General features: G+C 39.1%; 1 protein-coding gene across 8 annotated transcripts in view; it reads left to right on the forward strand.

The window, feature by feature from the left end:
• Positions 1–442: 442 nt before the first annotated feature.
• Positions 443–17,973, forward strand: part of CSNK1G3 (casein kinase 1 gamma 3) — a 67,077-nt gene continuing 49,546 nt past the window's right edge. For 5 of the 8 annotated variants that reach the window (XM_027710256.2, XM_039383086.1, XM_039383088.1 and 2 more), the window contains exons 1-2: positions 443–525; positions 17,862–17,933. The gene's annotated coding sequence lies outside the window, so the exon portion shown is untranslated. Of the gene's footprint in view, positions 526–776; positions 905–17,861; positions 17,934–17,973 lie in introns of those variants that run through there. The other 3 variants (XM_027710254.2, XM_039383085.1, XM_027710255.2) reach the window with 2 other exon arrangements.

Raw genomic sequence — 17,973 nt, forward strand, 5'->3', positions numbered from 1 at the left:
TACCTTTGCCGCTACTAAGGAGAGGCTTGAGGCGAGTGAGGCGCGCAGCTCCTTTGCCGCGGAGGGCTCAGTTTCGCGGGCAGCGGCGGGGCCGGGGGTGGGCGGGCGGTCTCCGCCCCGTGCCCGAAGCGCGAACGGACCTCTCGGAGCGCCCCGGGCCGGCCCCGCCCCCTCGCGCGGCCCCGCCCCACCTGGCCCTCAGTGGCTGCCCGCTCTGCCCACCCGCAAGCCCCGCCTCCTCCCGGCTCTCCCCGCACCTCGATTTGCCGGTGCTCCCTGTCAATCACCCGCGAGAGGGCGAGCGGCGCGTCCCGCCCGCAGCGCCTGAGCCGCGCTGGGGAGGGGCGTCCTCTCCGAGCGCCGCCGCCACCGGTCTCTCTCCCTCCCTCTCTCCCTCCGCCCCGGAGCGCCCTCCGGCCAGCCCCGCTTCCGAGCTCCCGCAGCAGGGGCGGGGCGGGGCGGGAAGCGGTGCCGGAGGTGAAGGGCCGCACACCGAGCCTGCGCCCCGCTCCCTTCGTCTCGCCGGTAGGTCTCCGTCCCGGCCGCCTCTCGGAGCGGCGGCAGCCGCAGCACCCCCGTGGGCCGAGGACTTGGAGGAGCTCCCTCCCCGTTCCCCCGGCGGCCGCGGGGCGGGCAGGGGCCGCGGCGGCTGTCGGGGCGGCCGCCCGGGCTGCGTGGAGCGGGACGGCTGTGCCTGTGCGGGGGCCGTGCCCGGGGGTGCGGCGGGGCCGGCGGGCGCTGCCGCCGGGGGCCTGCGGGGCTCGGCCGGCGCGGGAGGGGCCCCGCGCGTCCCTGCGGCTGCGCTCCCGGCTGGCAGGAGCCGCCGCTGAGAGACCTCCGGGTGCCCTCTCCCGAAGGAGCGCTTCCCTGGCGGGCATCGAGTCGGGTTTGCAGGAACAAGTGAGTAAGTTCGCTTTCCTGTTCTGTAGAAGCAGGTTGCTAGAGTGCGGTTGTGCTGGGTTAGCGGGTTAGAGTCAAATTGAGCTGCCAGTGCTCTGCTATTTTATTTTTGCCTTTTATTTTGCTTTTTATAAAGTTATTTACAAACACACTCTGAATATAGTGGTTTTAAGTTTGGTTAATTAAAGTCTCGAAGAGTGATGTTTGAGGTGATCCGCCGTGGAACTTGTACAGAGCTTATTTTCAGGCATTCCTATTGACTTTGCTGGTACACCCTTAATGAGCGTTAAAGTGACATGCAGTGTGTGAAAGGAATTGGAATGTAATCGAAGATTTTTTTTTTTTTTGGTGCCCTTTGTACGTAAGAACTTTTGTAAGCACATACATAGTTAGAAATACATACTGTGCAAAACTATCCTCTATTTTGCATGTCCTTAAGCATGTTCATAAGTAAGGCACACTGTTAAGCATATTAAGCCTTGCTACCTGGGTTATGGCTACTTGTAGGGATAAACAACTTCCCTGCTCTGTAGACTCACACCTTTTCAGAACACAAATTAGTATCATGTAGATGCATTTTAACATTTGGGATGTTAAAATACAAAATGGGAGTAATGCAATTTTACTTTTAGAGGGAAAAGATAAGGTAGAGGTTTCTGTGTTAACTATATTTTAGGGGATGTCTTCTCTCGACCTCAACATCCTTTAGTCAGTTTCTTTTGAATTGAGAGGTTTCAACAGTTAAACAGTATTTTCAGTGGAAATAAATGGTATTTTATTATGCTAGCTTGAAAAGGAGAAATTACCTTGCAAACAGCAGACTAGTTACATCAACTGAGGATGACTTTCAGCTAATGAAATTAGCTAATGAAATTAATCTTTTTCTCTTGCCATTCTACTTTTGAATCAAATAGTTGTATTGGCTTATAAAATGTAAATTAATTTTAGAATCTAGATTACCAGTTCTGATACAGTGATACATCACATTTTCTGTAGGGATTTTTTTTTTCCTGTGTGATCAAAATAAGTATATTTAAGGTTAGTTAAGAGATTCAGCCTGTTTGTTTGGAAGAATTACAGGCCCTATCTTAACCCTTCTGAAGTTGTTCTTCCCTAAGGAAAAAAAAGTAACTGAACCTACATAAGAGTTTTTCCTCATCCAGTTTACTTATTTACAATTAACAAGGCTGATTTTACTTCTTGTGGTAATTTTTCAGTTTTTAATAGTCTCATAATTAGATTAAGTGCATTTTTAAAGCTGATGCAGTTTATCAAAACTTAGTGTCCCCACTGCATCTGCAAGGTTTGTCCCATGAAAATAGGGCTGTTCATGGTTCACTAGTTACTAAATTGTTCTGTGATTAGAAATATCAAAGTTACATGCATTTGTAACATCTTTACTTTTGTCTTAAAAACTTGTTTAAAAAATATTAGGAAGTTTCCTGCTGTTGAAGATAAATTTAATTTAGTTATGTCTTTGAGACAAAAATAGATCAAATGTGAAGAATAGGGAAGTGCCAGTGGTTACTTTTCTTCAGTATCTTCTAATTATAAGGAGAACTTTCTAAGGAACTGATCAACTGTAGTAACTTTATCGAACTTTTCTGAAATTATTCCAGCTGAACGTTTTTTGTCAGTCTGTTGTAAACAAAACATATAGCTACTTCTTGTTCCTTACGTTTTTCTTTTTACTTTTAACTGATTTTTTTGGAGTGGCATACATAAAAGTAATAATGTGATTAGAGGCATACAAAAAACAACAGGAATCACAAAGTTGTAAGGGAGTTTGACATGCTGTTTCTTCAAAGTTTAAGCTCATCGATTCAGCTGCAAATTAATGGCAGGAGTTCTCAGTCAGTCTTTCATACCTCACCTGAGGCTGTAAGAGCAAAATGCCTGACAGTACTTAGGGGAAGACTGGGACAGTGCTTTTTAGCGGTGGGCTGTGTTAAGATGATCTTAAAATGAAGATGATGCCTGGGAGTTGTTTAACAATGAAAATTGTATGTTTCCAACTAATGTACCCTGGAAGAGTAGGCAAAAGAATTAAAACATGCTTTTTGCTTTGCTTTTGGGCCTTTAACACTCTTTCAAAGGTGTTTTGAGACTCCTATGTAATTGGTTTCCTATATCTGTTAAAAGGTAAAAATGTAACTTTGATGTAATTGTTGTATACTTTCTGACAATCCTTAATTTGATTTTTTTTTTTTGCTATGTAGGCATTTTAATGCTTCCTCAATGCTGCTGCAAAACCAATGCAGTGAAATCAAGCCTGCTGCTGCTGAGCTTGTTTTTCTAAGTGTATTTCTGAGTAGCATCTTAGACACTGTCACTAATGTTCTAGTGGTTTGTGAGCCAATGCTGAAATAGCTGGGTGAAGAAAAATGTGTGTGTTTAAGCTAAACAGTTGCATGAATAAAAGCAGACTAGTAAGAAAGTAGTTAAACACTAGGATGATGATCACAGATAAAGGCAGTGACTGGGATGTCTAACCCTCCCTGTGATCTTAGGTAAGCCACTTATAATTTAATGTCTCCTCTTTGGCAAAGGGGAGGTGTAGAAGAGGAGACACTGCACACCAGTCCATGCTGCAGAATAGGTTTGGTTTGTGGTTACTTAGGGAGCTTTCTGAAAGCAGTACTTTCAGAAGAAGTTTTGAAGCTCTTAGTAAGTAGTAAAGTACTGAGCTAGGATTAATTTATTTTAGTCAGATTTAGCTCACCTGCTAAATTTAGTTCTAATGTTTTATGGGTGGTATAGTAATTACTTTAAATTAATAAGTAGGAGGATTCTTTCTAAAAAAAGTTGTAGAGAATATTTATAAATATTAAATATGCAACACTTTGAGAGTATTATAAACGTTTTACCAGTGTTTTCTTCTAGAATGTTTATTAAACTTCATGTTCCTTCATTTGTGACAGAGAGCATTTTTCACAGCATTTTTAATATCTGATGTTTTTGAGAATGTCTAGAAAAGCTTTTTAATAGATAAAATCCACTCTTGGCTGTTCAAAAAGGGGTATTTTATACAAAATAAGTATACTGTAGATATGGAAAGCTGTAAAATTTTCTCACTGTTTGTGTGTCTGGTGTCCTGCCTTGTGCAGTGGAGTTAGGAGTGGGGGGAGACATATTGATCAGTCAGAACTGTCTTTGCAAAAATGTTTACTCAGATAACTGCAGGCCACAGAAGTCCATGACAGACACACGGGTAAGATTTGTGTATTGAAGTAGGTTTATTACTTAATTTGACTTTGTGTAGAACATCACTAATATAATTACAACAGTGTTTTCTCAGGCTTTATGATCTTCTCTGTAAGCTTACTAGCCAGTTATGCTTTTAATATACCAAGACTTTTTTAGTAACTGTTTTGCTTAACTGAAATCTATTAGTAATTTAATGTCATTTTCCTGGAAATAATTTTTCCCCTAGATTTACCTGGGTAGTAATTTATACTCTTCATCAACCACGTTTTAATGTTTTGGTTTTGTTTGTTTTTCTTTCTTTGTTTGTTGTTTTTGTTTTTGTTTTTTAATTGAGACAGGATGTGGACTGTAACAGTGGTGGATGATATCCTTTTCAGTAGTCCAAAAATACAGAGATATTTTATGACAAGCAGAGCCTAGATTTCAGTTTGAAGTGTGTGGCTTGTCACACTTTCTTACAGTCTCTGGAATTATTCACTAGGTAATTTGTGAGATGCTATGCTCTTTTTCAGTAAACCATGTACAATAACAGAATGTAGATGGAACAGATTCCAGCAGCAGCATAATTAAAGGTGCTGTTTGGGTGGCATTTTGTCTGTGGAGGTTGCTGGGAACAAGTGTGGTGTCCTTTAAGAGATGCACTCAACCATTTGTGGAACACCAGCCATTGCAACTGTGTTCCAGGCTGTTGAAAAGGCTATCCCTCTCTACTTCCAGGTATTTCCCTGCTTCATTCCCAGCTGTGCAGTTCTCTATGCACTCCTGCTCTGCATCTTGTCTCTTGTGTCTTCCACTGAGTTGATTCAGCTTCTGTTCAGTATGAGTTACTGTTGAGTGTGTGAGCTTTCTGTGGGGTTGGAGGTCTAATGGCTTCATTGAGGTGTTGGAGCACTAAGGCTGGAGCAGCAGGAGCAGCAGGTAGTGTGGCCACCTGTAGCAGGAGGAGAGTGCCATTGTGCGAACCCATTATTTTGTCTAATTGCATTTTTCATAACAAAATTTCAGACTTAGTTTCTATTGTAGCCTTAAAATGGTTCTTTTTGGTTCAGTATGTCTTTGAGCTTGAAGTGCTAATTATGTAGTAAATGTTGCATCTGTTATGTTGTGAAAGCTGCATGGGCTGTATTTTTGTATAAAATGCTTTAAAGATATGGGCTTCTGGCAGGTTACCTTTGTGATATTGGAAGCTGTGATTTAATCTGAGGTAGGGCACACCTCTGCAGCACAGAGGAAAGTACTATTTAAAAATTGTATTGTTATATGTAGAAAAATCCCATGAGTACCTCTCTGTATTTAAGGCACTAAGCATTTTCTGTTTTAGGTCTCTGAATTTAAATGAAGCAGCCAACATGACTGTATGTAAAGGCGTGGAAGACTTCATATTTCAACAGCTTTTTAATGTGATGGTATAAAGTGATCAACATAACTGGTCTACTCTGGCCTCCAACTGGGAGGTCTGGAGACACACCATCTATAACGCTGCTGCTTCCTTTGAGAACGCACGCAGGATCACTCTTGAGGAGAAAAGACAATGCAGAAAGAATCGTGCCTTGCAGAATATACCACCTAAGAAGTCTTTCTGCTGTGCCTTTTGCAACCGGACCTGTCTATCTCATATTGGCCTTTTTAGCCACCAACGCGCTTGTAGCAAATATGGGTAGAGCCCTCCCCAAATCTTTGTTCGTGAAACCCGGCCATGATGATGATGATAAAGCAATCTTAGAAAGGAGTTCAGTGTTGCTTTAGGGGAGATCTGCTGGCTTAAAATGAAGTACATATTGAATTTCAGATACTATTGACATTTTTGATGGCAGTATGATGTCCATAAAAATACAGCTATCTTGAATCCTAAGTGTGCAGTAATTGTGGGAATATGAAGTAATACTACAGAGGTTGGAGTTGGACATGATTGCATTAAGGTCATGTTTCACTCTAACCTCAATCACTAGTATTTTCTTAGTTGTGTCTTGCAAATACTTTCTTCCAAAAACAAAGAAGTTCAGTAGAAAATGTTTTTTATTTCTCTTTCTGTGGAAGATCACCTCAATTGGTACACATTAATTTCTTGCAGTGTTCCAGTAGGTTGCTCTGTGTATCAAGTTTTAAAAGTTTCTGTTTAACATTTGCTGCCAGTAGGCTAAGGCATCTCTAAATGTGGAGAAATAACAAATGATGAAACTTGAACTTATGGGTAGCAGTAAAGAGGGACAGAAGAATTTTTCTAACAGACAACAGGAAGACAGAATGACCAGATTTGCTCTTAAGGTTTTGTCAGACTGGGAGATAAATGTCTTTGCCTTTCAGAAATGCTCTTTGAATCTCTGATCTAAATTTTCCAGTTTTGAGCTTTTAAGTGAAATCTATTTATTATACTTTGAATTTTCTTCTAAAAAAAAAAAAGTCTATTTTTAAAAGAAATAAGGAATTTTTATCTGCAGTTCTCTCATCTGCTGCCTATACAAATATGGAACTTTTTGGGTGCTTTTTACCAGGCTTAGATTGTTATACCTTTGAAGATAAGTTCCTATAAGCTTCATAAAATCAATTTACATAGTAGATATTAGCTATCCATGGTGAAGAAAGGATGTTATCTGTTCTGTATTCAGCTTGTAGCTTGTAGTACTAGGCCGGCAATAGTACATCTCCTTGCTGAGTGAGAAGGGAAGTTTTATTGTGGGAAGAAACAAGGGGTTTTGCAAAAAAAGAGAGCTCAAGATTTATCAGAGGGAAGCCTGGGAATACTGTGGAAACATGGAAGATATCCAACAAGCTGAAATTACTGTACCGAGTCTGTGTGGGTGTTGAACACTAATCTGTAGATAGCTAAGCTTAGCTAATATTGATGCTTTTGAGGAACAATTTGCTTAGTCTGAATCTGTTTTAGTCTTCCTAACTAGTACATTAAGAGTTTACTACACAGTCAAAGTACCAACATTTTCTCATTGTAGTGCTTGAGAATTCTTTTTAATTAAAATCCCTGTAGTGAAGTAGTTGTTTCAGACCTTGGAAAATTGATGTCAATAGCATCAGGTTATTTTGTTCACAGAACTTTGAGTTTACACCAGATGATTTCATATTCAGTGTTGTTTGGTTTTGTATAAAGCATTGAGAAACTTGTTTTTTCCCCTCAGTTCCATGGGAAGTCAGTGGTTTAAGTATGTTTTATATTACATTACTATTGATGAATCCAAGATCTTACCTAGTGTTTTTCATTAAATTTGTGTCACTATGCATCTTATGCATTCAATACAAAGGTGGCAAGCATGATTCTAATTGATGTGGTGTCTGAGACTTTACCATACCATTTTATTCCACATTAAGCTTATAAAACAAGAAAAAAAAAAGTTTTTACCGTTTAGAGGCTGTAATGCTCTAGTTTCAATTTAATAAAGGCATTTTAGGTATACATTGCAGTGAAAGCCATACAAGTGAGGAGAGTTGCAAGTATATTTCATAGTAAAGTAGTTGGATTGCTGTAGAAGGTACCTATTTAGTTTATGGAGGCTATTAAGAGAGCAGAATCACTTGATTACTGTGTAGTTTTTTATTGTCAGAAAACCTTGACAGATTTAGAGCTGCAAAACTTACTCTGGAAACCTTTTCCTGTACTGTGAGTTATCCCTTTCCTTATATGCGAAGTTGTATAACTTGACTTTGGCTCCCATCTAAGTTTTTGAAGTAGAATCTGACCATGTAATTAAAGATAAGTGAGAGGAGGAATTGTCTCAGTGAATTAGAAATGCTTTTAATTTTGACAACTGATCTTCACAGTCACTGTGGAATGCTACAGCACACTATGTACTTTAATTCTGTCTTCAGGTTAGAATTTTGATAGGATAATGTCTTTTGGACTTTGGGAAAATATTTTATTTTTTTTTTCCTTCACATAGCACTGGACTGCTTCATTTTAGTGCTTGATTTTGTATTCAGATGTAGTTACGGTGTTAGATGAAATGCAATGCTCTTTTTACTTTGTTTTCTAACTTTTAGATGTGTTAACTTTACAGTTTCTCTGGCCTAGTTTGAAGCTAATCTGTACCTTTCAGTTGTTCTGCTGTAACAGTTTAGTGCTGTGATACAATGTTTGATGTAGAAAATTGAAGCCTCCATTATATAGTATTAGCTAGCTCAGCGCTAGCTTTCTGTCAGTTGTGGACAATATAGCCCATTTAAGTTTGTATGAGTGTGGTGAGGAAAAAGTGGAAAAAACAAATGACTGAAATATTGCTTAACCATCAGTGATATCCTTTCTCTGCTCTATAGTAAATCAGCCTTCATACTGTCACATTAGATTTTTAAAAATTATTCCTTGTGTTATCCTTCTCCCTTCTGAAAACTGACTTTCAACTTTTACTCTAAAATGATGATTATATAATAGTGCAAGAAGTATGGACACACCAAAGTTTTAATCAAGTAAATGCATTCACTGGCATGGAATCCTGAAGTGAAGTTGGTGAGATTTTGTTGTGAAAGCCTATGATGAAGTGCAATTTGTGGATTAGGGCCAAACTTGTCTTCGAGGTCAATGAGAAAATATAAATGTTTATGCAGTGACCAGAGATAGCAATCTTCAGCTGGTCTTTGTTTTGAGTTAACAGAGATGAAGTGATTGCACAGAGATCTTAATTGCTACATAGTTAGTCCAGTCTGTCATTTGTGAAAAATTGTATTGAGTTGGGGTGAGACTGAGTACTCTACAGGTCTTTTGATGTGACAGTATTTTGACCAGAACTGGCAACTGGGTGGTGGAGAATCATGAAGTTTGTTAGGTAGTAGCCTTTCAATTGACAAAATTAAATGTACAGAATAGATACTGAAGTTTGGGTATTGACAGCCCTCAGATTTGTTTATGTGACTTTAAACCTTGGTACAAGAAAAATTACACCAGCTTAACTAGAATAGACTTTCTAAACAAGCTTCAATAAAGATGAGGTATATTTTTGGTTACTTTTTGTACAGAGGAAGGTTTGATTAAATGTGTTAATAAAGCTGTTTTTCTGTTAGATTGTGTGCATTAAAGGAGGATTATATGTGGCCATATTCATTTTGCTGGTGAACTTTCCCTAGGGAAATAACTATATGCAGGCAAATTGAAAAACTCCTTCCAGAATCTCGAACTAATTGTGTTCATTGAAAGTAGTGTGTGGCAGTTGATACCGTAAATGATAAATGTAATTTCTTTTTTTTTTTAGTATATGTACAACTAGAGAAGAAAACATGGCTTTTTAGAAGGCTTGGTTGTGTAAATTTTTATTCATGAGAAAGCCACTTGGATTTACCTTGACATTTTCAATTAGGCTGCTTCTTTGAGTGCATCTCATTGATAAGTGTTTGTGGACTGAGACTGTATCTATGTAGACTTAGTTTCAGTTACATAAAATTCTGTTTTATGGGGGAAAATCATACAAATCTGTAGGAGTAAGCAATTTGTTTTCTTAAACCTTAATTTTCAGGTATGCTGACAGTCTAATTTGTACACCAACATCAATAAATTGTGTTCTTGTTTTGTTTTGCAAAACTACTGTGCTAATGTAGAATGGGTTGATATTACAGAATGTAGAAGTGCAAAAAGACTGGACACTGCCTGAACAGTACATTTGTCTTAGTTACTCATAGCAAGTGAACTGAAGAATCTGTGAAAAACTTAGACCTCTAAGTTAAAAAAAGTGGTAATGTAGAAGGTACTTGAGATGCAAACATCGTGTTGTTGGAAGTTCTGGTAATGCAAACAAAGTTTAGGTGCGCTTGTGACCTGCTCTTCAGCCTTGGAGTGCTGAAGAGCACAAATCAAAATAGGTGTTTTGAAGCCATGCACAACTGAGAAACAAATTGCACCTGAGAAACCATGCACAACTGAGAAACAAGCCATGCACAACTGAGAAACAAGCTGAGCACCTGTGTGACCTGTTGTAAGGAGATTTCATTTGCCTTTGAAATTAGGATATTATATTTGCTTTCTTAAATAAACAGGTGTCTTCTAAAGTGTGAAGAATTTGATGTGCATGTGATCAAAAAGTAGCAGTTGCTTTGTGTGTTTTCCCTCTTTGCTGCTGAAACTCTGGGAAGGATTTCGAAGTTAATAATATATTATATACTTTTTCCTCTGTGGAATAAATGTGGAGAGTGTGGGATCCCTTGTTCAGTATTTTGAAAGGCAAGCTGGCAGGGAAAGAAAGCGAGCAGTGGTTTTTGATGGCCTGAGTGTGGTTGCTGCCGAAGCTGATTCAGGTACATCCTTCCTTCTTGTGTGTCCCATGTGTTTTTCATCTTATTATTGTGGAGACAGCAGTCCTCCTATGCGAAACTGAAAAAGCCCATCTTTTTTTCTTAGATTAATTCACATCTGCTGCAAAATATTGGGTTTTTTTAGGGAAAATGATGTTCCTTCAGAGGATTTGCATGTTCCTTTTACAGTGCTTCCAAGGTAGTTGTTTACCTAACTGAAGTCAGAATAAGTACCTAAAGTATTCCTTGATGACTTAATTAACATGTGAAAGGATGAAGAAGTTTGAGGTGTGCTAGAGGTGGTAGAAAGGAAAGAGCATAAAATACGAATTTGTATTTTGATTTTTTTTGTTAAAAAATTAAAAAACCCTATAAAACTAGGCTTCACTGGACTTGGAAGAGTAAGATTGAACTTCCCCAGTTGTATGAAGTGGATTCCATTTTTGAGAGCAAAATGAGTTACTGATGAATGTTTTCATTATGTTGAGTTTACATTTAGAAAATACCTTCTAAGACTTGTAAAATGATTCAGTAATGAGCAATTTTGATAATGCAGTTGACAGCTGAAGAGAGAAATTGTGTCAGGAGAAGTTTGTTTGGAAATGTTTTTTGTTTTTTTCAAGGCTAATATCATGAGTTTGTACCATCTGTGGTAGTTTTTTGTACTGAATATTTCAGCACATTGATTTTGTTGTTAGTTTTGACTGAAATGCTAAAGATTTTGCTTTTTTTTTTCCTGCTTTGGAAATATGAAAAATGATGGAATAATATTTTTGTTACGTTAATTGAATTATGCAATGAATCTTAACAACTTTTTATCTTAGAGTTTTCCTAGAAAAGTAATATACACAGAATAAATCTATAGACATTTATTTGTAACATAAATCATTGGAAGAGCAACTCAAGTCTTCTGGGTCACATGGAGATCATGTGAAGGCCTGAATTTCTCTCATTGGACTAAATTTAAAATAATGAAATATTGAATGATTAAAGAGTGGATTAATTTTTCGTGAAAAACATGGATCTGACTAAATCATATATAATTTTAGAGATATTTCTCTAAATGAGCATTTTTGCTGTGGATTTGGAATTTCATAGGTGTTTTCTGTTGCATGGAGACGTATATAAAAATGAATGAAAATTATGCAGTCATTTAAAGCTAGGTGTTCTTACTAGCCTTAACTTTCCACGAAACATAAAAAAATACCAGAAATAGTTGATTTGATATTTAAATTTTGTATTGATGATCTCTCAGTAAATCTCTTGTTCTTGAGCTTAGTTTCAGATTTGTAGTATGAATTGCAGATTTTCTGCTGTTAAATACTTCAAAAGGAGTTTTGTTGAATAAAATCCCATATTATTCTCTCTGTAGTCCAAAAGTATTTGTAACATCTAAATGAATATTGGAAAATGAATGTGACTGTGCTTCATCTCTGGTAAGGGCTTCTTAGTAGATTAAATATTCTGTAAAAACTATGTGTAATGCTGGAGAAAGGCTTTTGTAAATCTGTGGCAGAGGCATTGGAAACTTTCTCTGAACTCTTATAGAAGGTGTGAAGAGAAGCTGTGCTGCTAGATTAATGTCAGTGCCAAAAATCATGAGACCTTGGGAGTAGAACTATGTGAACAAAGACACTTGAGGGGTGAGAAGAACTGCAGAGGTATGAAAATGCCAGGAGGCTGAGTGAATTTTAAATACCTTGTGCTTAAACCAGGGATGTTTTTTTTTACTGCCTCTCATAGAATGATAAAATGCCCTGGGCTGGAAGGGACCCACAAGGATCATCAAAGTCCAACTCCAGCAAAGGACAGCACCAATAATCACACCATGTGCCTGAGAGGCTTGTGCAAATGCTTCTTGGACTCAGACAGGGTTGCTTCTGTGACTACTTCCCTGGGGAGCCTGTTCCAGTAGCCAAGCACTGTCTGGGTGAAGAACCTTTTCTGAAATGTAACCTAAAGTTGCTCTGACACAGCTTTGTGCCATTCCTTTGGGCCCTGTCACAGGTTACCACAGAGAAGAGATCAGTGCCTGCCCCTCCTCTTCCCCTCACTAGGAAGTTGTAGACTGCAATGAGGTCTCCCTTCAGTCTCCTCCAGGCTGAACACACCAAGTGACCTCAGCCACTCTCATACGGCTTTCCCTCAAAAGGCCCTTCACCGTCTTCATTGCCCTCCTTTGGGCCCTCTCTAATAGTTTAATATCTTATGTTGTGGTGCCCAAAACTACCACAATATTCAAGGTGAGGCTGCCCCAATGCAGAGCAGAGTGAGACAATCCCCTCTCTTGACTGGCTGGTGATGCTTTGCCTGATGCCCCCAGGACATGATTTGCCTTCCTGGCTGCCAGGGCACTGCTGACTCATATTCAACTTACCACTGACCAGGACCCCTTTCCCAGGTACTGCATTCCAGCATCTGTACACACATCCAGGGTTGCCCCATCCCAGGTGTAGAATCTGGCACTTGCTCTGTTAAACTTTATAACTTCATACAGCTGGTGATTGCCCAGTCCTCTAATTTGTCAAAGTCTCTCTTCAGGGCCTCTCTGCCCTTGAGGGAGTCAAGAGCTTCTTCCAGTTTAGTATTGTCAACAAACTTAGTATTCCTTCCAGTCCTTTCGTTCAAGTTGCTTATGAAGATGTAGAAGAGAATTGGTCTGGGGACGGAGCCCTGTGGAACCCCACTACTGACTGGACACCAGTCTGATGTTACTCCACTCACTATAACTCTTTGTGACCAACCCGTGAGCCAGTTGCTAACCCATCACATGATTTTGTCCTGGGAGAAGGATCCTGGGGAGACAGTATCAAAAATCTTTATGGAAATCCCAAAAGATTATATCAGTGAGCTTCCCTTGGTCAACTAGGTGGGCTACATTGTAATAAAAGGACATGAAGGTTTTCAGGCAGGGCTTTTCTCTCATGAAGCTGTGCTGACTGTGACTGATCACTACATTGCCCTTCAGGTGTTTTTCAGTATCTCTCAGAATAATCTTCTGCACAGTTTTACCAGGCAGTGAAGTGAGACTGACAGGCCTGTAGTTTCCAGGGTCATCCTTCTTGCCATTCTTTAAAACTGAGACAATGTTAGCCAGCTTCCAGTCAACTGGGACCCCTCCAGATTCCAAAGACCATTTAAAAATCATCAAGAAAGGCCTCGTGATAACATTAGCCATGTCTTTGAGTATTCTCAGATGAATCCCATCAATCCTCATAGATTTGTTGGGATCCATTTGGAGCAGCAGATCTTGTGCATGTTCAGAATCAACTGGGAGTTTTTCATTAGCCATGGTTCTCCAGATCAGGCTGCTGGGACCTCCTTCCACCATCACTGGAGTTGAAGACTGAAGCAAAGAAAGCCTTGTTTCTGTCCCTGTTTGTGAGGTGACCATCCTCATTCTCTAATGGGCCAATGTTATTTCCAACTGCCTTTGGCTGTTAACGTATATTAAAACACTTTTTATTGTCCCCCATAGTTCTGGCAGCTTCAACTCCAACTGAGCTTTACCGCATGCATTTTCCCCCTGCAATAGAAAGCATCATCCCTGTATTCCTCCCATGTCACCTGACCTTGCTTCCACTGGGCATACACCTTCCTCTTTTGCCTTATGTCCGAAAGAAGATCCCTGCTTAGCCAAGCCAGCCTTCTGCCTCATCTACTTGACTTCTGGCAATTTGGAGTTGTCTGCTCCTGTGCCCTTAGGAGGTGGTAGTTAAAAAATGACCAGCAATGATAGACCCCAGAACCTTCAAAAACATTTTCCGGGGGGACCTTACCTACTGGTTCCCTCAGCAGCCTGGAGTCTACTCTCCTCATGTTGAGGTTTTGCTGGCACTTTTCCTCCTGACAGCAGAGGTCTTAAATTCAATCTCTTCGTGGTTTCTGTGGACAAGGTGACTGCCAATCTCCACTTCTCTCACAAGATCCAATCTGACAAGGAACAAATCAAGGAGGGCACTTTTCCTTTTCACTTCCCTTAGTAAATGTACCATGAGGTTATTATCCAGGTGTTTTAAGAATCTTCTTGGACCTGTTTGTGCCAGCTGTATGATGCTCCCAATTAACATCTGGCAAGTTGAAATCCCCCATAAGGATGAGGGCAGTTGTTTGGGAAGTATCTTAGTTCCTCAAAGAATAATTCATTGGTGTCATTGCCCTGTCTGAGAGGCCTGTTGCAGACTCTGAGGATGACATCCACATTATTTGTTTGCCCCTTAATCCTTATCCAGGAGCTCGTAACTGTGCCACTGCCAACTGTGAGCTCCATACATTCCAACCCCTCCATTACATACAATGCCACCCCACTGCCTCACCTGCCCTTCCCGTCCCTCCTAAAGAGCCTGCAACCATTGAACATGGCACACCAGTCACAGGACTCATCCCACTAGGTTTCACTTGTGCCAGTGATGTCAAATCTCTGGGACTGGGCCAAGTTTTGAACTCCTCTTGTTCTTAGTGCTGTGTGTGTGTTGGCGTAGAAACATTTCAAGTGTGGTTCATTGTAGCTGACATGGAGCAGATTAGGGATCTCATTGTCACTCAGTTCCTCAAGTTTTGGTGTGCCATCCCACTGCTTATCACTGGCAAGCCTGTTTGTCCTTTTCCTTCTTCCAGTCTAGTTTAAATCTCTATCAATTTTTTTACTTTCCTCTACAGTTCTTCTGCTAGTAAATGCTTTTCTTAAAATTAGAGAAAAATGTTAGTATGCTGGTACTAGCAGTGATATAGGATTTTGTAATTAAACTGTGAAAGGCATTGCATGTGATACCTAAGGGAGCAGTTATGGTTGCGTGTTTCATTTAACTTTGTCACTCCTGGCACTGGAATGTTTTATTTAGCAGCTTTGATATTCTCTTTATCAGTTTATTTAGGAGTAAATCTGGAACATGAAAAAGGAATTAAGTAGATAGTTAGTTTGTGTTTTAAAGGTGACTTGCACACTTGAATTGTTGTGACAACACCTTGGAATATGTAAACTTGTATATAATTACAGTGATGCTACTGCTGCAGACTTAGGCATTTGAGAAACGTCTGAATAAGGAAGGTGCTTAAATGAGTTATTCTTTTACTCTGTCTTATATAGTGTCCTAGAGAGTCTTTATTGCTATAGAACAGGGTTCTTGTGAGGCAGTCTTTGGTAGTGTTAAACGGGACATTTTCAACTGAGATTCAGAGAGCTGTGTAGACTTATATCTCTCTAACCTAGGGATGTTCAGAATATTTTTCAGCAGTAGTTGTGAGAGAAATTGTGGTTGAGTGGGCATGTATGATCTTTGGTAGTGATGTAATCTAAAGAGTTGGCAGTTGTTGCCAGGGCACTTGCAAAAGGAAAACTTTAGTACGGATATGATTAGATGGTTTGATCAAATTCTTGCAGCCCTGCAAGAATTTTTCTTGTAGCTGGTGTTGCACTGCACAATTAGGTTTTGAATACTGAATCAAGGAGGAAAATATTAAGAGTATTTAAAAGAAAATTTCTCCAGTGTATATATAGGTAAAGTTGCTTGACTTCACAGATTTTCTGTAGCAGCATATGGTTCCTTAATGTGTTCTTTTGGGTGATGTGTGAACTTGGAACAATAGCAGCAAAGCTGTTGAATATACCAAGTGTATATTCAGACAGATCCTGACTATGTTTTTCTAAATCACCTGTTTATTCACCATGTGTGTAATATTAGTGTTTATCTTCAATGCCTTTTATCTGTTTTCTATATGTCTATTTCTGTATGGATTCTTAGGGAGTTTTCAGTGTTCCGAGTTCTTCAGGATGATACAACTACACAACATGAATTTATATAAAAAACAGATTGATTATACTGGTGAATTGAAGGATTACTTTGTTTACACACCTGTATAGTTCCATTAAAACTCATTCAGTTGCTCTCTGTGTAGAATTTTATTCATCAGAGAGGATGAAAAACAAACTTTTGAAGCAAACTGGGTTTTCCGAGTTGGAGTCTTTGTCTATTAAGCAAGTTTTGTGTGCAGATCATCAGTGTGTAAAACATTCATCAGAGTAAAAATGTCTCTTTGAGAGAAGAGTTGTCTATCTGTCCTCTTCAAATATCACAAATTGCTTATTTAACCCTTAGGCAATAGATGTCTTTAGGGAATGGTTCCTTTGGTACTTGCATTGACTTTGTTGAAGTATTTAGTCACCTATCATAATGCAGGAAAAACATCACTGAAGTTGTGAGTTCAAGTGCCTGAAAGTTTTGCAGTTCTAATGCATATGGGTGAATTACAACATGTTTGTGTAATGGAGCAGAGAACTGAGCAAACCCTCCTGAGCTAGCATTAACTACTGTAATTCCAGAGCTAGTGGTTTACTAGCTTGGTGAATCCAAGTAGTAAATTTTGCCTTTTGGCTTCTTACATCAAACGTGGTAGAAGCAGTACTGTCAGAAATATTTAATTCTCTATGGACCCAATAAATACAGTTGACCTTCGGTGCTTCTTCATTGGGTAATTTGTTTTGGGATGGTATTACTACAGTGTTGTGGCTAAATTTATTCCAGTAAATTTGAGTCTATATTCTGTTTAAGTTATGTGTTGATATGGACTAGTAGCCTGGCTGTCTTTTGCCATCGATCTTGTGTTTCTAAAACTGAGCTAGAGATTCCTTTTATACTTCTGCAGGTGTTAGGTGTGTGACTGTTGTCAGTCACCTGGAACATTGTCATCACTTTTCTTACTTGTCTTCACACCTCCTCTCCTTGCTTTTCAGACAATCTCTCTATGGTGCTTGGGCAAGTATCAAATTACATCAGAAAAATAAGATCTCTAGTAGCTGATGTTAGTTGGGCTTCTTAGTTACTCTGATATTACTTGCTTTCTTACAGGTCTTCCAGTCTTGTTTCACTTTTTATTCTCAGTCTATATGGAATGTTTCTAATGAAGATCTAATTAGTTTTCCTGCTATGTAATACTATTTTGACTTTTTTTTTTCATAGCTTCCTTTGCCTTCTCTTTCTTTTTATACTTGAACATAATAGTCATTTCACTCCTATGACATCGCTTTATTAACTTGGCTTTGATGGTGTGTTTGCCATTATACTGATATTTAGTCATATATTTTTTTAACCAAGAATATTTACATCATAGTAATATTCCCTAGTGCTGGGCTGAAACTTATTGTTCAAGTGTGCTCATTTATGTTGACAGAGATGAAAAATGAAAATTAAACAGAAAATCAAGCTGTGAGATGGATGGCTTTTTTTTTGGACAGATTGCCCATACAGCCCATGTAACTAGCACATATCAAGAAAAGAGATTTGTGTAATTTAGAATGCTTACACTGTATGTGTTATTTTTTCTCTTTAGATGATGCATACTTTTGAATGATGTCTGACTTCTGAGCCTTATAAATTATGTTGAGTATGAAAAAAATCTGCTGGACTTTGCTTAACAGTCTAAGAAAACTAATGCAATTCCAATAATTTGTACTTTACTTGCATTTTGTATCGGAAGTTTTTACATGCCAAGTAATTACAAATACTACAAATACATATGTCTTTGCCTTTTAGTGCTTTTCCTCTAGAATGTGAGCATTATGGTGAAGAAAAGTTATTCCCATCAACAGTATAACACTGTCGTAGGTAAGTGCAGTATAAATAAATGAAAACCTTTTGTATTTCT

Source organism: Pipra filicauda, unplaced genomic scaffold, assembly GCF_003945595.2.
Source record: "Pipra filicauda isolate LSUMZ 115617 unplaced genomic scaffold, ASM394559v2 scaffold29_size4552773_pilon, whole genome shotgun sequence".
NCBI lineage: Eukaryota > Metazoa > Chordata > Aves > Passeriformes > Pipridae > Pipra > Pipra filicauda.